This window comes from Peromyscus eremicus, chromosome 1 (assembly GCF_949786415.1).
Source record: "Peromyscus eremicus chromosome 1, PerEre_H2_v1, whole genome shotgun sequence".
In the NCBI taxonomy this organism is placed as follows: Eukaryota; Metazoa; Chordata; class Mammalia; order Rodentia; family Cricetidae; genus Peromyscus; species Peromyscus eremicus.
Genome location: NC_081416.1, coordinates 187,873,151 through 187,893,998, shown reverse-complemented (window position 1 = coordinate 187,893,998; position 20,848 = coordinate 187,873,151). Strand labels below are relative to the sequence as shown.

Below are 20,848 nucleotides of genomic sequence, written 5' to 3'. Positions count from 1 at the left end.
CAGGCGGATCTTTGTGAGTTCGAGGCCAGCCTGGCCTACAGAGCGAGGTCCAGGAAAAGCGCAAAGCTACACAGAGAAACCCTGTCTCGGAAAACCTAAAAAAGAAAAAAGAAAAAAAAAAAAGAAAGAAAAACAAAACAAAACAAATTCATTGAATATTAAAGTATATATATATCTCTGTGTGTGTGTATTTTGCGAGTTCCACAATATGCTTGTAAACATTAACATTTAAAAGTAAACTTTTATCCACCATTAATTTTCCCTCTGAGATGTATGCACACTGGGTTGTAAATACAACAGTCTGAAAAGTGTCTCTGCCAGGCCTCTTGGCACAGGCCTTTAATCCCTCAGAAGGCAGAGGCAGGTGGATCGCAGTCTGTTGGAGGCTGGCAAGGTGTACATAGTGACTTCAAGGACAGCTAGCACTACACAGAAAAACACTGTTTCAGGGAAAGATACAAAACAAAACAAAACAAAATAATTAAAGGCATTATAGTACAGAATGATATTAGAAAGCATCTTTTGAATAATTATGATAACTCACTTAAATCAGAAAAATGTCTACAATAGTTTTTTTGTCTCCTTGGTCCAAGAAAAGCACTCTGTCCGTGGACACATGACCAAACTGTTAGATTTTTTAGTTCTGGTGTTTGAACTCACAGCGTTGCTCTGTCTGGCCTGAACTCACCATGTAGATCAGTTTGGACTGGAGAACACAGAGTTCTACCCACCTGTTTCTCTCAAGTGCTAGGATTAAAGTTGTGCACCAACAGGACAATTCACAAACTGTTGTTTTTATTTTGTGATCTGTTGACAGGCAGTGGTGAGACTGGGGACTTCTCCCGGGAAGTGTAGCCATGCCTGGACCCTGCCCTGAGGGCTTTGTACTTGCTGACACTGGATGTTCTGTGACTGAGAATTGTTTGCTTGCAGTCTCCCTGCTCCTCCTCAGTATTTCTTCACAAACTCATCTGCAAGTCTGTGAGCTTTGTGTGGATGAGTCTCACATCCCACAGAAAAAGTGAAATCCTCTGAGGAAAAAAGAAAAATTTGATGAAATGTTCTCTCTTCTGCATATGTGTTCTTTTGGGAGGTGTAAGGCTTCATCACTATTGGTCCATGATCAATTCAGACTTCAATAATGTATAAAATTCTCTTCCCAATCATTCAGTTCCATTTCTGCCCCTGAGTTTTGACTGAGCTGTGACTGGAAGTGGGAATCAAGTTACTATAACTAAAAATGCTTTCTAATTGTTTTCTGTATTCTGACCCTGCAGGACAGTTGGGGAATCATTTCTATAATCCTGTATTTATTTTTTTCTTCATCTCCTGAGCACAGTCCTGTGGTAGAAATCCAGGTGCTTCCTGAACAATCTCTTTCCCATGTGCAGAGCTAACTGACCACCCAGATCTGGTCACCTGTGCAGCAGAACAAAGTGGCCTGGAAGGAGAGAGGAGACAGGAGCTAAGGGTCCAGGTATGGTGGAGACATTGGTGAAGGAGTGGAAAGGGGATCAAGTGAATGTGGAAGTGGGACATGAAATCAGTTTTGCCACATTCTGTTTCACTAGAGATAATTCTGGAGACTTCCACTGAGGAGAATCTCCCCAGGATTATCCTAGTGTAGGTGTGAGAAAGCTTTTTTCAGAAGAATTGATAATGGAGTCAAATAAAATTTTATTTGACTATGCATGTGAATGATGCTGTCCTTGTTCATTCATATCATGGATAATGTTTTCATACCATTATTGAGTCATTTTTATTTGTTATAAAAATGATGACAATTAATACCTCTTGTTTTATTGTTTTCAGAATTTTGGAGCTTTGGTATTCTAGCACATTCTCTATCTTTTAGTGTTTTTGTCTCTGTTCCTGAAAATAATGCCAACAGAGTTTAGATAAGACTCAGGAAGTATATTTACAGCCTGCTACATTCTATCTATACTGTCTCCTATTGTCTGTTGGAAATTAGGATAAATATTTAGAATTCAGTAAGGACTTACTGATTTCGTAAAGTACTGGTTGTAGGTTTTCTTCCAAGATCCATGCCTTTACTAGCCCTGGGGAAACAGGATAGGTTTCCAATACAAGGCAAGTTTTTCCTCTTGTTGAAAGGGTCCTAATATAATTAGCTCCTGGTCACTACCTAATTATGTGTGCCACTCTTGTACCCTTAGGGCTATCATGCCATGCAGATCATTGTGGTTCATAGGTGTCATAGCTGGGTGCGACTCTTGGCTGGCTTCCTCCTTTGGAAGGTTGCATGTTACCTTCTGGTATCATGAAAGCTAGTTCCCAGGCAGGGAGCTTTATGGTCAGTTACATCTGGAGTCCTCTAGGATATCTGCAAGTGTGTGGCTACTTCAACACTAGGGACTCAACTTCTGCCTCTGGGAGGCAACCATAGACAACAGCAATACCCTGCAATGTTTGAGAGTCTCTTGGACAACTGTGACCAACAACTTCAAAGCAGGCTTCTTATACCTGGTCTTGGTCGTTTTGTTAGAAAATCTTTGGCTCTTCTGAGGAGAATCATCAGTGCAGTTCGGCAATTTTCATTTATACTCTAAGTGTGTATGCTTACAGAGACTTTTACATATTATAGGTATTTTTTGTTAGGTGAATAATAGTCAAGGAATAGATGAATTCCTCATTAGTTTTCCAGACTGATATTTTAACCCTCCTTCTGTGTTTATATCTGTCCTTTCCCCATAGTTAAATCCTCACCCTCTCCCCTTTTTTTTCCATTTCCCCCTTCAGATCACTTGTTCCCTGTTACTCCATCTCTATTACTCCCTCACACTTCACAGTGGTCTCTTTTTACTTTTCTGGTTACTGCAGTCACTCCAGGTTGTGTACTCACATCTGAAGATTTGGAGTTAAGAACTTACTCTGATAGAGATCATGCATTGTTTCTTATTAGGTCTGGCTTACCTCACTTGATATGTTCTTTTCTAACTCAATCTATTTAACTGCTAAGCTCATGATTTTGATTTTTTTATAGCTGAATAGTATTCCATAGCATATATGTTCCACACTTTCTCTATCCATTTGTCAGTGGAAGGACATTTAGGTTTTTCCATTTTATGGCTATTGTGAGTAGAGCAGTGATGAACAAAGCTTAGCAATTATCTGTGAAGTAGGATATAGAGTCCTTTGGGTGTATGTCAAAGAATGGAACAGCTGAGCCATGTGCTGAATTTTTTTTAACTTGAAGCTTTGTTTATTTAATTGAGGATTCTCTATTTTTATTTTCAGTGTGGCTTGTTTTTTCATGGTATTTTTATTTCCAGTGGTTTTGTGTTGTGGCTGGTTGGATCTTTGGTAGTTGTAGGAGCCCATTTTCAGGTTCCTCATGGCTTTACCCAGAAGGTCTGCGTAGAGAGGATGATTGGACCACAGGCCTGAGTACAGGTGTCTGAGATGGTCTGCACTTGGCTGTGCTGGGGCGAGATCTTTTGCTCCACCCCTTGGCATTTCTATAAATACCCTAGGGCAGAGACAATCTAGGCCCGTTGGAATAGGTTCCAGGCCTTCTCGAGGCTATCCTATATTTTGTGTTTATCGCTACACTCTAAATCCTCTATCTAATATTTTCTGCTGCTCCCACTGAAGAGCACTCAGGGGAAATGTGGGGGAGGTGGGTAGCCGCCCCCCCCCCACAGGTAGTATTCTTCTTCCTTTTTAGAACTAGTGATTTGTTGTCTTGCTCATGGATGATTACTCTCCAGTTCTCCTGTATTTCTCTATTCTTTGCATGAAATTTATTATTTCCCATGTTCTCATGGATGATTCTCTGACTCTCCTGTGTATGTTTTGCCTCTAATTTATTACCCAAGTGCTGCTTTAGTGAAATCAATTGTGTTAATTGGTGACTATCTTGAAATGCACTTATGTCTCCATCAATTTTAAGAGAGTTGTTTACTTTGTGCTACCGGATACTTGATGGTGATTTTCTCTTCAAGCTTCAAATGTCTTTCCATGCTCTCCTTCCTGGTTTTGGGATCATTGACTGGACACCTGGTAGAATTCTGTTGCTTGGGTAATTTCATATGGTTTGACATTGTTCTCTAACAGCTTTTAGTATTAATTTTAACTCTTCCATTTTGACCCCTTGATTTGAAAGGGAAGCAACCATCTATTGATTGTTCCTGAAAGAGAAACTCAAAGAAGAGAAACAGTAAGAAATGTCTGATTCCCCAGTAAACATGTCGCAGGTCAGTGGTCCTTTCCACTCTTTATCTAAATATGTTATGCTTTCATGTATTAAAAGCCTTTAATTTTCTGCTTCTGATAATTTTTAAAATTTTATTATGAACAATTCTGTAAACAGACAAACAATAACATCACCCACTGAAATTAAGCACACTCAAAAACTATATAACTCATTGTACTTTTATACAATTAGGGTTGTCATAGGGAACAGAAGTTCTAGAGCTTCACATGGGATTTTATATTTTCACAATTGAATATGTTTTGATTTACTTTCTACCACCAAAACCCCAAAAGCCTTAGATAGAATTAGAACTTGAAAAACACTTATCTTATATTATTTTTCATAACTGGCATTCATTACCTGCATTCAGTCCTTGATAATTTAACCTTTCCTGTTCTTTTTTCTCCATGTTATAATGTGTCCACATATACATTGTTTCTATATACATATATTATTGGGTAGATTCTGCATATGAGCAAAAGTGTGGTGTCTTCTTTCTAAAAGTATATGACCACACTTAATATTACACATTTTGGGTCCATCCATTTTCCTACAAATTTTTATTTTATTTTTTTTGTTTAGCTGAATTGTCCTCCATTTTATACAGTTTTCATTATTCATTCATTTATTGATAGATAATTATTCTGATTCCAGTACTTTTCCTTTGGTGATTAAAACAGTAGTAAACATGGGCTATAAATATCTCTGTATTGGAGTGTGTTTTTTTTTTTTCAGATAAATGGCCAGGAGTGAAAGAATTGGGTCATATGTTAGTTCTCTCTTCAATTTTTTCAATAATCTCCAAACTGATTTCTACAATGGCTATATTAATTTACAGCCATCCAACGGTGAATAAGGCTGTCTTTCTCTCCATATCCCCTTGAACATTTGGTGTCAAGTTCATTGGTGACAGCCGTTCTGCCTGCGGTGAGGCAGTATTTCTAATTGGTTTGAATTTGAATTTCCACAGTGGCCTTTTAGGGATGCTGAATTGTTTTGCAGTGTTTGTTGGCCATTTGAGTTTCTGTCTTTGAAAAGTGTCTATTGACTTCATTTGCCCATTTGTTGATTTGCAGTTTTATTTCTTCAGTATTTAATTAACTTAATTTTTGGTAAATTGTTACTATAAAACTTATCCAAAGTGTCACTGGTACAGATTCTCTTAGCTATACCTGAAACCTTTTATGAGGTTTTTTTGTACTTCCCTCAATTTTTATTACTCTTTGGGAGTATAGTGAAATATTCTTCAAAACTTCTGAAATTATTATATGTGTCTGTTGGCTTATGCATATTCTTAGGAAAAATTTGTATTATATAAGGCTCATGCAGATTTTTCTGTCTGTTTATAGTAACCCAGATAGTCTCAAAAATTTAATTCCATAGACTACTTATCTTACATGTTAATGTTAAAAATGACATATGTACTGCTGTTACAATCATTGCTACTATGGGGAAAAAAAAAACTCTTTGTCTATAAAACCAGTCATATATTCTGTCTTCCATACCTACCCCTTTGCTATTTGATGATGTGGCATTGGACCTAGAGTTTAAACATCCCAACTGAGCCTGTTAGAATAGAGTCATGTAAGGCCCCAGTACACACAGGATTGATTTGTGTCAGTGTTTTAGCATGATCTACAGCTACAGCAGTTAAAGCACATTTCCTCATCATGAATTTTCCTTCTGAGACATGTCTCCTGTGATCCTGTATAACATAAACACAGAATCCATAACAGATAGATAACCATGTCCAGACCTTAAATGTATTTCTTGTTTCATGTATACTGCTTGTAAGACACTTGTTTCATCCTGTTTCCACAGAGTTTGAACATTCATGAGAGAATGTCACTGTATTGGAAATCATCTTTTTGAGTAATTATTTTCAATTATCTACATTCTTTCTCCTTATATCTAGGAAAACACTTCCAGGTAGCATGTAGTCAAACCATATTTTTTTGTTTTAGGGTGTGTTGACATTCAGGGATGTGACTGTCAACTTTTTGAAAGAGGAGTGGGAATGCCTGGAATCTGCTCAGAGATCTTTGTACATTGATGTGATGTTGGAGAATTACAGGAACCTGGCCTTTGTGGGTGAGAACATTTTGCTTCTAGAATTCCTAACCCATCTTTTGTTTGTTGTATCTTCACAGGATGTAAAATCTGTTAAGCTGTCCTAAAAAAAACCAACAGGAGACAAGGCAAAGTTTAGTAGTAGGAAGGAACTTTTTCATGCTATTTAGTTTTCTCTTTCCATTTTCCATTTCAGAGGTATCATCCATCCTTCATTTTGGTTTCAAGATTCATTATAAACTTAGTAGCATATAATATTTCCACTCATATTCTAGAGCTGCGTATCCATTATCACTATTGACATAGTTTTAATTTTGAGAAAAGTTCAAGATAGTGAAAATACTAAATATACTAAAGAATTTGAGAAGAAAAATCAATCAAGAAATCTTGCCTAAATACCTCTGTTTTGTGTTTTCATGTGCTGAGTGCAGTATTGTCTTAGACTTCTGTATTCTTCCTGCAAGTTCTAGCATGGGTCATGGGCTGCCCCAAAGAACATGTGGATTATTGTATGCAAAGTAGGCCTGATCACCTGTCTGGAAAGAATGAGATTGCCCTGGAATGTGGAGAGGAGAGAGTAGCCACAACTAGGGTGGGCTAGTGAATGAGCAGGAGAACAGTGAAGGCTTCAGGTGAAAGAGAAAGCAAGAGCTGAGAATGGTTTTGCCATATTCAATTCTACTTGAAAGGATTCCTGAGCATTTAACTTAGTGTAGTGTCCTGGCCCAGCATGTGTCCTGTGTGTTATAACTGTTAGAAGGCGTGTCTCTTACACCTGATATATGGTGACTTAATACTAGTACAACATGCAGTTTTATTTGATTCTGCTGAAAACAGAATAATTTTACAAAATTTTAAGTCTAACCTGAGTCCATGAAGTAGGATTATTCTGTAATTGTATTCCTTGTATGCATATCTTCATATTACATTCTTCATTTTCTTGCCAGTGGAGAATACACAGACACCCTCATGGGAAGTAATCTCACGAGTCAGTATAAAGAGTGCACTCGAGAATAACCTTGTGAGGAAAGCTAAGAAACACAGCAGTGTGTGGAGACAGTGGAGGATAGAAATAAGGTGCCCATGACAGCCCTGCCTCAAACGATCTAGAGTCTCTGATGTCTGCCAGAATTCTGTCTTTGCATCCATTACTTTTGATTAATCTAATGTGTTTTTCTATAGACAAAAATAAACCCTTTCATGCTTTTAAGACTTTAATCTTTAAACGAATTGGATCTTCTGAACAGTACTCCTACTTTCCTATTACGTAGTAAGTGTAAATACTGTGAACCTGGGGTTGGATTAAACTCCTTTTCATCAATTTCTGAGAAGAAATTTTTAAAGATAGAGACATGTATTCTAAATATAATCTCCGTGAGCTCTATCCCAAAGCTAACTCAAGGCTGTAAATTACTTTTTCCATCTTTTTTCCCAGTTAGAGATTTTTGATAAAGATGAGCTATCTGTTATAAATCATTGACCCTTGAAGGCTGTCGTACTGTTTTTGTGAGTATCCATACATTTCAGTGAATGAAAAATGTGCATTACTGGGAACTCTAAGTACTTCCAGGTTCACTTATGTTAAAACAGAAGTTAGGAAGGCAGTCATTTATCACGTTTATTATTGGAACAAACCCTATTAATCTGAATTGTACTCATTTTCAGAGAACTATTGCAACTGTAATCCTGTCCATCAACATGCGAAGACTGAAAAGAAGTCTTGTCAGTGTACTGAGCTTGGCAAAGTCCTTCATGACCCCTCCACATGTGCACTTTATAGAGCAATTGAAACTACGGAAAACTCTAATAACTCAAGATACAATAATCACAGGAATGCCTCTATTGACTCATCAAATCCAGATAGACATGAAAGCATGCACACTGGAGAAGAACCTTGCAAATCTAAAGACTGTGAGAAATCTTTAAATTTGAGTTCCAACGTTACTCAAGATCAGAGGCTGTGCACTTCAAAGAAAGAACCCAGGCAGGGAGAAGATGATGACGATTTCAGCTCTGCACACAGCCTTTTGCAACAATCAGTCTACTCTGGAGAGAAACCATACCAATGTGGGAAATGTGGGAAATGCTTCAGGGTTTCCTCATACCTCACTGAACATAAGAGAATTCATACTGGAATGAAACCCTACAAGTGCAAAGTTTGTGAAAAATCCTTTTCCCAACGTTCAAGTCTTAAAATACATCTAAGACTTCATACTGGGGAGAAACCTTACAAATGCAAAGAATGTGGAAAGTCATTTCGTCAGTTGTCAGGAATTAATAGCCATCAGAAAAGGCATACTGGAGAGAAACCTTACAAATGTAAGGACTGTGACAAATCCTTTGCCCACTCTTCCACTTTCAAGAAACACCAGAAAATGCATACTGCTGGTAGATATTATAGTTGTGAAGAATGTGGCAAGGTCTTTCATCAGCTTTCACGCTTTCAAAGCCATTACAGACTCCATACTGGAGAGAAGCCTTACAAATGCAATGAGTGTGACAGAGCCTTTACCCACTATTCATTATTGAGTAGCCATCAGAAAACTCATTCTCTAGAGAAGTCTCACAAATGCAAAGACTGTGATAAATCCTTCCTTAAATTATCACACCTTAACAGGCATTACAGAATCCATACTGGTGAAAAGCCTTACAAATGTGAGGTATGTCACAAAAATTTTACTTGGGAGTCAACCCTTAGAAGACATCAGAAAATTCATACTGGGGAGAAACCTTACAAATGTAAGGAATGTGACAAGTCTTTTAGCGAACACTCATATCTTAAAAGACATCAGATTGTTCACACTGGGGAAAAACTTTACAGATGTAAGGAATGTGACAAGTCTTACGCTAGTTGCACATATCTTAGAGCACATCAGAAAATTCATACTGGAGAGAAACTTCCGAAATGTAAAGTCTGTGGCATGTCCTTTGTCCATATTGCAAGTCTTAAAACACATCAGCGAGTTCACACTGGAGAGAGACCTTACAATTGTAAGGAATGTGACAAATCCTTTACCAATCGTAACAATCTTAAAAGACATCAGGGAATTCACAATGGTGAGAAACCTTACAAATGTATGGACTGTGACATGTCCTTTGCCTTCAAATCACATCTTAGAAAACATGTGAGAGTTCATACTTGAGAAAAACCGTATAGTTGTCAGGAATTTTCATACTGGAGAGAAACTTCACATATGTGAAGACTGTGACATATCCTATACCTGCTATTCGAATCTTATAAGACATCAGAGGGTTCGTACTGGAAAGAGACATTACAATTGTAAAGAATGTGACAAATCCCTTTCCAATTGCTCAAATCTTAGAAGACATCACAGCGATCACACTGGGGAGAAAGCTTACAAAGTATGGAATGTGATAAATCCTTTAACTGGGACTCACATCTTAGAACACACCAGAGAGTTCACACTGGAGAGAGACCTTACAATTGCAAGAAATGTGACAAATCTTTTACAAGGTGCTCCTAGACTCAGTGCACATCAGAAAATTCATACTACAAAGAAACCATACAAATGCAAAGACTGACGCATCTTTTATCCAGATTTCGAATCTGAGACATTAGAAAATTCATACTGGAGAGAAACACCATTGTAAGTAATGTGTGATATAGCATTTTCCTGTATTCTCTGCTTTCAAATCACAGCAGTATACAAAATGGAAACAGAAAGATAAGAAACTTATGAAAATCATTAATGAAGGTTTAAATTTTTTAAAATATCCTAGAGTTTATATTAAAATAAAATTCTGCAAATGTAATAATGGGAAAGGCTTTTTATTTCTTTTAAGCCATATACATGCTTTGCTGCCAGTATGTCTGTTCATTACATGTGTGCCTGGTGTAGTGGAGTCAAGAAGGGGTCATCAGATCCCCTAGACTGGAGTTACGGGCCATTGTGAACTGCCATGCCTGTGTTAGGAATTGAACACTGGTCTTCTGGAAGAGTAGCCAGTGCTCTTCCCCACATAGCCATGTCTTCAGCCCTGGTTTAAAAAAAAAAAAATGTAATAAAAACATTTATCTTGTTCAACATTCTAAAAATTCATATAAATGCCAGGTGTGGTGGTATACTCCTTTATTCTCAGCACCCAGGAGTAGAGGCAAAAAGATCTCTTAAGTCAGAGGACATTATCATCTACATACTGAATTACAGAACAGCCAGGACTATATAAACTCTTTGTCCAAAAAGAAAAGGCTGGAGAGATGGCTCAGCGGTTAAAAGCACTGGCTGTTCTTCCGGAGGTCCTGAGTTCAATTCCCAGCAACCACATGGTGGCTCACAACCATCTGTAATGAGATCTGGCGCCCTCTTCTGGCCTGCAGGCATACATGCAGGCAGAACATTGTATACATAATAAATAAATAAATCCTTAAAAAAATAATTAAAAAAAAAAAAAGAAAAAAAAGAAAAAAAAAGTCCTAATAAAGAAACATAAAATATATGACAAAACCTTTAGTTTCCCCTCTGCTGTACATTACAAAATTTATACTTCTGTGAAACCATATAAAGGTAGAGAGTGTATACTCCCCATTTTTTTTGTTCAGTCCATTGGAAATTACACATCTCAAAATACATTGAATTTGACAAACCCTTTACATAGTGTTGATACTGCACAGATAAAAGAACATTTATCATTAAAGAAAACACTGATAAATTCTTTTATTCACCATCTTCATACTAGAGTCAAACCACACAAACGGCAGGAAAGTAACTAACTGGAGAGACAAGCTGTGAAAGTGACATCACTGGAATACTGACATACAACGTAGAAATCGCCAAAGGCTAAGGATGTGGTGACATACACCTTAAATCCCAGCTCTCTGGAGGCAGAGGAAGGTGTACCCCTGTGCACTCTCGGCCAGCATTGTCGACATTGCAAATTCCCAGATAGCCATGGCTACACAGGGAAACCTTATCTTGAAAACCCAAAACAATAAGAAAATAAAAAGCCCTGAGGGTATGCAGAAATTCATTTTGAAGTACTTAAGAAAAATTAGGAAGAATTTATTTGAAACTATAATAAAATGATATAGCTCTTAGGAACTGCTAGTATACCTTCACTGAGAAAGGAGACTCATAGTACACACCCTCAGTTACGATGAAATGGTAATTGCCCCAATCTTACAGAGTAGCTTGTTAAAATTTTTTGAACAGTTATGAGTCTATGCATTACCAACTATCTACTATTACTATGCATTACCAACTCTACTATTAAGAGGAGACTTCTTTTTATCAACATGGAGAGTGGTACAAAGTGATCATTTTAAACATGAATATTTAGAAGGCTGATTAACACTCATGATCATTATCAAAACATCAATATGTTCTACCCTAGAACCTGCAGTTTCCAAGTCATGTTGTTTTTTTGGTTTTGTTTGTTTTTTACCATGGCATGAGTTCCTCTGTAGTGCAGGCTTGAAATACAATCGAGAGCGTTTGTTTATGTCCATAAACTCTGGTGCCAGTTTTGCACCAGTACACACATCTAGGCTAGCAGGTTAGTATTGATAAGATGCATGGCCCAGGGGTAAATAGGACCATTGACATAATTTCTCTACCAACAGCCTGCACAGAACCTTACAGTGCTAGAAAAGCTAGCCAGCAGGGAGAGTTGCCTGGTAAGTTCAATATTGCTCTCTCTCTATCTTGCAACCAAAGTGTTGGGTGTCTTCAGCTACACCGTGTACTTATGGTCCCAAGCAAGAGCAGTGGGAATGATCTGTTGTGTTTAGGGTATTTAGGGTGACAATAGGGCCTCCCTGACCAGGGAGTCCTAAGCAGATAAACCAGTATCTGGTACAGAGAATTAAATAGTTCTGGTGACTGGGAGAAGCATTATTTTCCCATGTGGGAGACCTCTGTTGAAAGATTTTAAAATCATGTTTACTATTATTCTGTAAGATAGGGGGATTTCATAAGACTTCTTCACAAATCTTTACTTTTGGTTGACCCACCCACTCTTCATCCTTTCTCCCTACCCCATCCCCAGTTAAACTTTTATAATGTGTTCTACTGTCCTCTCTTATTGTATTTTTCAGTTGGGTTGCAAAATGATAGGTTCCCATGTAGCTTCTTCATGGACATCTCATTTGAGTTCATCTTTCAGCAGGCCCTCTCTTCACTACATATTTGAACCATCCTGCCCCCAGGATTCCCACCCTCTAATTTCATATCACCTGTATCCTATCTATCCTCTCTTCCTCCATCTCCCCACTAATGATCTATTTCTAGATTCTTGGCTTCTACATGTAGTCTTACTTGAACATACAAAACAAAGTTTGTAGCTTAGACACACAGATGTGAGAGAACATGTGATGTTTGACTTTGGGGGCCTAGGTATCTGACCTTGTCATAATTTCAGGTTACTTACATGTCCATCTAGATTTCATATTTTCATCTTTATTTCTACCTGGATACTATGCAGGTTTATATAGATAAGTATCACATTTTCATTTACTCATGTTTCAGTTTATGGACATCTAGGTTGATTCCATTTCCTAGATACAGTGAATAAAGGGAATAAAATACAATGAACTTGATGGGCAAGTGCTCATTGGTAAAATGGCAAGTCTTAGGAGTTCATGCCCAGGGATGGTTATTGTATATCAGTTTCCTCTGAAATTAAATCTTTCCATCTTAAAGGAATCTCCTTAAAGCACAGGGCTTGAAGCCAGGTGGTGGTGGCGCACACCTTTAATCCCAGCACTCAGGAGGCAGAGGGAGGCGGATCTCTGTGAGTTCAAGGCCAGCCTGGTCTCCAAAGGGAATTCCAGGAAAGGCGCAAAGCTACACAGAGAAACCCTGTCTCGAAAAACAAACAAAAAAAAAAAAAAAAAAAAAAAAAAAAAAAAAAAAGCACAGGGCTTGAAAAGAGAGACAAAGTAATGGGATGCTCTAAGGCAGTGGTTCTCCAGCTTCCAGATGCTGCAACCCTTTAATACAGTACTTCATATTGTAGTGACCCCATCCATAAAACTATTTGTTATTATTTCATAGCAGTAATTTTGCTACTGTTAAGAATTCTAATGTAAATATCTCACATTCAGGATACCTGATATGAGATCCCAAATGGATTGTGACACAAGGGTTGAGACACTCTGCTCAAAGGGGAGGAGATACATTTAATCCTGCGGAGAATCTCTTAAAGCTCAGGAATAGAAAACTTAATAGTTTTGGGAAGTCACAGAAACTGGCAAGATTCACTAGAGCCCTCCTGCCTCAAACATATATAATCAGTAAGGACTGCTGACACTGTCAGACAGCTGAACTGCACAGATGCTCAGAGCAGCCATGAAGCAGACACAGTTAAGTTGCCTGGACCAAACAAGACAAGCTGCCTGGGGGAAGTAGTGAGTGGCTTGAACCTCCCTTGAGGTGCCTGCAAGCTGTGCAGTGATCCCCAGGTTTCTAGCTTCATTAATCATCACCCTCACAGGTTGATGCAGCTGTCATTGACTGCTTTATGCTTCTATGAATGACCCCTCACCCACAGTCTTGTAAGTTACCCCAAATAAAACTCACTGGTCGACTTGACTTTAGAGATGACTCAGTGGTTCAGAGCACTGTCTGCTCTTTCAGAAGACTCACTTTGAATTCCCAGCACCCTCACATGGGGACTCAATATGTAACCTTATTCTAGGGCACTCATGTGACACAAGGAACACACTTTGCATGCACTCATACATGCAGACAAAACACCCCTTTGGAAAAAAATCCTCACTGGTTCATCAAGTTAGACTTTGTTGATTTCCTAATGTTGATTTGTCATAGGTTCCTTATCTGTCGTAAGTAGATGTTCATCTTTGTTTCCACAGGAATAGTGCCATGGATCAGTTCTGTAATTGGCTCACAGAGGAAATGTGAGTTGTTTTATTTTCTTTCATTTTAGTTTTTCATTTATTTGAGAACATACACACTGATTTCAAAAGTTGGTTCTCTGGTTCCTACTCCCATAGCAGTGTATGACCTCCTTCCCCCACACTGATGCCAAAGTCAGTTATTTCTATTCCTGATGAGGGCCATTGTAGCAAGGGCAACATGGAAGCTTCACGGAGTCCTAGTCTGCATTTCCTGATAGGTGTATGACCTTTTTTTTCCTTTAGTTTTACTTTGGATTTGTTGCTATTTGTCCCTTTTACTTTTGTTTTGCTTTTTTTTTTTTACTTCAAATCTTTTGAGATTATAATATAATTACAACAAGTCTCCTTTCCCTTTCCTACTGCCAAATCCTCCCCTATTCCCTTCCCTGCTCTCTTTTAAATTCATGGCCACTTATTTCAGTAACTTATTGCATACATATATGTGTATTCATGTACATGTGTACTCCTCTAGGACTGTCGTGGAACACACCTTTATCCCAGCACATGAGAAGAGGGCAGGGAGTTCTCTGAGACCAAGACAAGCCTGGTCTACAGACAGTTCCATGACAGCAAGGGCAACACAGAGAAACTCTGTCTCTAAAACAAACATAAACAAAAAAGCAAAGAAAGAAAAGAAAAATACATGTTCCTAAATATAACCTCTGTCCCTATCATGTTACTTATATGTATTTTTCCAAGGCTGTGATACAGGATAACCAGTTGATGTGCTCTTCCTGAGAGGAAACCAAGTCTCCTGCTCCCAGCATTCCCCAGTTGCCTGTAGTTCTCTGGGTAGGGTTGAGGCCTTTTTCCCCATCCACTTTGGTATATCCATTGTACTTGCCATTGCTTAGCTCACATTATGTGAGTGCTTTGGTGAGATTTTAGAGACGTAGTTTCTGGCATCACCAGGTGTGATGGCTACTCTTGGTTGTCAACTTGACTACATCTGGAATGAACTACAATTTAGAAATGGAGGGCACATCTGTAAGAAAATATATTTGCCTGGTTTAAGGGGAGTGAATCTGCTTGTAGTCCTGACCTTTGAAGCTAGAGACACACACCTTTGAAAATGATCTTGATGCTGGAAGCTAAACCTTTAATCTAGGCCACACCATCTCCTGGAAGCCTATAGAAAGACAAGGAACAATGAAGTTTTTGCTCCTTTCCTGGTGTGAGCTCATTTCCTTGTTAGTACATCCAGTCCTTCATTGGCATTGAAGCCTACTTATTTCTTTGGGATTCCACCATATACTGAAGACCAGCCAAGACATCCAGCATTGTTGAGGGAGCAGTGACCGAATTTTTGGATTTTCTGTTCACAGCTAGTCATTGAAGGATTAGTTAGACAGCAGACTGTAAATCATTCTAATAAATTACACACACACACACACACACACACACACACACACGTGGAGAGAGAGATTCGTTTTATAAGTTCTGTTACTTTAAAGAACTCTGACTATACAGATTTTGGTACCAGAAGTGGCCCTAGAACAACAGAAGTATAAGAATGAATTCTTTAGGTATCTGGAATAGGCTTTTCAATTTACTAGTACATTCAGGTACTGAAACATCTCCAGTCACTCCCTCTTCTGGTAGCTTGGAGAATACTGAAAGACCATGGTGTGAACTGTATCACAATGTTAAAGAGATAAATGCATTTTATTATTCTGATTCACTAATTGTGAGTAGCAATGTATTTGGGGATACTGTATATGAAACATTTGACAATTTGAGAGAAAATAAGGGAAACAATGCCGCTGGATGTTTTTACTCTTAGCATCTTTGAATAAAGTGATAAAGTAAAGAGATGAGCTCTGTGATAAAACTAACCAGCTTCTAGCACTTCAGAATGCCGTGAAGAATAAGAAAGAACTTAGTAATAAAATTTACTGGCTCCAGATGCAGTCTAAATGTTTCTAAGTGTACACTAGAAGGGAATCTTCTCTCCAACAGCTACAGAGCTCAAGTTGTGGAAAATCAAACTGAAGCCCTCATTATAAGGTAGAAAATATTCAAGCCCTAGCCTCAGACAGTGTAGGCAGTTGTAGTAAGTTGCATTAATGGGTAAAGAATGGGATCCTGGGGTTGGGGATTTAGCTCAATGGTAGAGCGTTTGCCTAGCAAGCGCAAGGCCCTGGGTTTGGTCCTCAGCTCGGGGGTGGGAGTGGGGGTGGAGGAGTGGGGGGGCATGACAACAACAAAAAAACAGAATGGGATTCTATTACTTGTGGTGGGGATGTGTGGGAGGACCCCATTACAGTTGAGAACTTGAATCCTCATATTCTCAAATGTTTATCTTACCTGAAGAAGTAGTACCATGAGCCCCATACCTTGAAATATTGCCACATTTGACTGAGGAAACTAATCCTTCATTGTCTGATAAACCAGAAGTGACTTTCTCTGAAGGAAATGCCAGGCCAGATAATACTGATGTTCCTCAGGTACTCCAATAGTTGCCTCTAGACCTATAAACAAACTTACACCAAAGCAGGCTCTTGGAGGAGCAGGAGAAAGTGTAGTCCATTAGGAGGTGTGCTACACTACCAAAGGGCTTAATGATTCCTAATTGATTCTAGCATCAGTCTGGGAATATGTGTGGAAATGGGTTTTAATGGTGTAGGATAATGGTGGAAAGAACATAAAAGTAGATTGGGCTGAGTTTATTGATATCCTTCTGGGTAGAGATTCTAGGTTTAATATGGAAGCTCACACAGTTAAAATGGTGCCAAAGTTTATTTGAATAATTGGCTGAAGGATTTGTCAAACGATGGCCTACTGAAAGGGAGTTGGAGATGCCTGACCTCCCTTGGCTTAGGGTTAAAGAAGGCATTTTAAATCTCAGGAAAATTTGCAATGCTTTATAAAACCTAATCCTCAACAATGGGAAGATGCAGAAGAAATGTCTTTCACTAATCCTATAAAATGCAAAATGTTGAGCGGGCAACAGCACATTCGAAGTGTTTTTTTTTTTTTTAAGATAATTTAATTAACATTTTTTTCATTTCTTTTCCACACTGACCACAATTTCTCCTCCCTCCTCTCCTCCTGTTCCTTCCCCCTGATTCCCACCTACCCCACTCTCCATCCTTTCCTCCTCCATCTCCATTCAGAAAGGGTCAGGCCTCTCATGGGCTTGAACAAAGTATGGCACATCAAGTTGAGGTAGAATCCAACTCCTCCTCCTGCATCAAGGCTGGGGAGTTAATACAGGATGGGGAAGAGGTTCCCTAAACTCATCTAAGTATAGGGGACAGGTCCTGATCTCACTGCTAGGAGCCTTAAAAACAGACCAAGTTACACAACTGTCACATACATGCAGACGGCCTATGGCAGTCCCATATAGGCTCCCTAACTGTTGGTTCAGAGTACATGTACTCCCGAGAGCTCAGATCAGCTACCTCTATGGGTTTTACCACCATGACCTTGACCATTATGGCTCATACAATCTCTCCTCCCTTTCTTCAGGAGGACTCACTGAGCTTGGCCCAGTGCTTGGCTATGGGTCTCTGCATCTGCTTCCATCAGTTACTGGGTAAAGGATCTCTGAGGACAACTAGGGTAGTCATCAATCTGATTACAGGGGAAGGCCGCCAGTTCAGGCATTCTCTCCCCTATTTCTTGGAGTCTTAGCTAGGGTCATCTTTGTGGATTCCTGGGAGTTTCCATGGCACCAGGTTTCTTTCTCACCACAAAATGCCCCCCACCAAGATGCTTCTTTCATTACTCTCCCCCTTCATCCAGCCCATAACCCTCCTTCCATGCCCAGGCCCCACAACTTGCTCCCTCAAGTTCCCATCCTCTCACCACTTCCCCAATATACCCCAAAGATCTCTTCTATTTCCCCTTCCCAGGGAAATCTATGCATCCCTCTTGGGCCCTCTTTGTTATCTAGCCTCTCTGGGGCTGTGGATTGAAGGTTAGTTATCCTGTACTTTACTCCTAACATCCACTTATGAGTGAGTACATGCCATGTTTGTCTTTCTGGGTCTGGGTTACCTCACTCTGAATGTTTTTTTTTCCTAGTTCCATCCCTTGGTCTTCATATTTCACAAGGTCATTGTTTTTTACAGCTGAGTAATACTCCATTGTGTAATGTAATACATTTTCCTTATCCATTCTTCAGTTGAAGGGCATGTAGGTTGTTTCCAGGTTCTATATATTACAAATAATGCTGCTATGAACACAGTTGAACAAGTGTCCTTGTGGACTGAGCATCCTTTGAGTACATGCCCAAGATTGGTATAGCTGTGTCTTGAGGTAGATTAATTCCCATTTTTGGAGAAATCACCACATTGATTTCCAAAGTGGCTGTATAAGTTTGCACTCCCATCAGCAATGGAGGAGTGTTCTCCTTACTCCATATCCTCCCAAAATAAGCTGTCATCAGTGTTTTTTTTATCTTAACCATTCTGAGAGGTGTAAGATTTGCATTTCTCTGATGACTAGGTTGTTGAACAATTGTTTAAGTGTATGTCAGCCATTTGATATTCTTCTGTTGAGAATTCTCTCTTTAGAGCTGTACTCAATTTTTTAAGTGGATAATTTGTTATTTTGATGTCTACTTTCTTGAGTTCTTTATGTATTCCAGAGATCAGCCCTCTGTCAGATGTGAGGTTGGTGAAGATCTTTTCCCATTCTGTAGGCTGTCACTTTTTTTAATTGACAGTGTACTTTGCCTTACAGAAGCTTTTCAGTTTTAGGAGGTCCCATGTATTAGTGGTAGATCTCAGTGTTGGTGTTGCTGGTGTTATACTCAGGAAGCAGTCTCATTTGCCAATGTGCTTAAGACTATTTTCAACTTTCTTTTCTATCAGGTTTGGTGCAACAGGATTTATGTTGAGGTCTTTGATCCACTTGGACTTGAGTTTTGTGCACGGTGATAGACATGGATCTATTTGCTTTCTTCTATATGACAATATCCAGTTATGCCAACATCATTTATTGAAGATACTTCCTTTTTTCCATTGTATAATTTTGGCTTCTTTGTCAAAAATCAAGTGTGTTTATAGGTGTGTGGGTTAATGTCACAGTAGAATTTTTGGTGTCACATATGTATACAATCATATCATCTGCAAATAGCAAAAGTTTGACTTCTTCCTTTCCAATTTGTATCCCTTTGATCTCTCTTTGTTGTCTTATTGCTCTAGATAGACCTTTGACTACTATATTGAATAGATATGGAGAGAGAAGAGAGCCTTGTCTTGTTCCTGATTTTAGTGGAATCGCTTTGAGTTTCTCTCCACTTAATTTCATGTTGACTGTTGGCTTCTGTATATTGCTTTTATTATGTTTAGGTGTGTTCTTGTATCCCTGATCTCTCCAAGACCTTTATTATGAAGGGGTGTTAAATTTTGTCAAAGGCCTTTCAGCATCTAATGAGATGATCATGTGGTTTTTAAATTTCAGTTTGTTAATATGGGGGATTACATTGACAGACTTTTGTATGTTGAACCATCCCTGCATCTCTGGGATCATGGCGGATGATTTTTTTTTTTATGTGTTCTCTTTGCCAGTATTTTATTGAGTATTTTTGCATCAATGTTCATGAGTGAGATTGGTCAGTGATCCTCTTTCTTTGTTGCATCTTTATGTGGTTTGGATATCAGGATAAATGTACCCTCATATAAAGAATTTGGCAATGTTCTTTCAGTTTTTGTTGGGTGGAACAATTTGAGGAATATTGGTGTTATTCTTTGAAATTCTAGTAGAATTCTGCACTGAAACCCTCTAGCCCTAGGCTTTTTTTGGTTGGGAGATTTTAATGACCACTTCTATTTCATAGGAGTTATAGGTCTGTTTAAATTGTTCATCAGGGTTTAATTTAATTTTAGTGGTACCTATCCAGAAAATTGTCCATTTTTTTTCAGATTTTCTAATTTTGTAGAGTACAGGTTTTTGAAGTATTAACAAGGGTTTCTCTGTATTTCTGCAGTGTCTGTTGTTATATCCTTCTTTTCATTTCTGACTTTGTTAATTTGGATATTCTCTCTCTGCCTTTTCGGTACTTTCGATAAGGATTTGTCCACCTTGTTGATTTCCTCAAAAAAAAAAAAAAAACCACTCTTTGTTTCATTGATTCTTTGTATTGTTCTCTTTGTTTCTATTTTGTTGTTTTCAGCCCTGAGTTGTGCTGTTATACTGCAGGCCACAGGAATATATCATAAGAACTCAGCTGGTTATGGCAAAGTCACTACCTGGAGGGATCAAGGAATTCCTCAAGAGGAAGCCAAATTCCAAGAAGCTTTGGTGTTACTTGGCTTGTTATATATCAGCTGTATTCTGTTATGAAAATCATGTGTGGCTTCATAGTTTTCCCAATTGACTTTTCCCTAAGAAGGGCTAAGAGTGTGGACTGATCATTCTCTGGACATACATATTCCAGGTATTTGGAGAACAGCCTCAAGAAAGGCTTTCTCTGGAATCAGTTATCTCCTTTAGCCACTTTCAAAAACTAACAGGAGACATCACCTAGGTTGACACCCAACTTTGAAGGACTAACAACGATAACAGCCCACATGCACGTCTCCTGATTTAAGGTAAATCCCACAAGGAGACACCGCCTAGGTTGGGGCTCAACTTTCAAGGACTAACAGTGATAACAGCCCACATGCATGTCTCCTGACTTAAGGTAAATTCCACAAGGAGACACCGCCTAGGTTGGGGCCCAGCTTTAAAGGACT

At 38.7% G+C, this 20,848-nt stretch overlaps 1 pseudogene; it reads left to right on the top strand.

Annotated features, from left to right (window-relative positions):
- The first annotated feature begins 4,193 nt into the window (after positions 1–4,193).
- LOC131894388 (zinc finger protein 54-like) lies at positions 4,194–10,021 on the top strand (annotated as a pseudogene).
- The last annotated feature ends 10,827 nt before the right edge of the window (positions 10,022–20,848 follow it).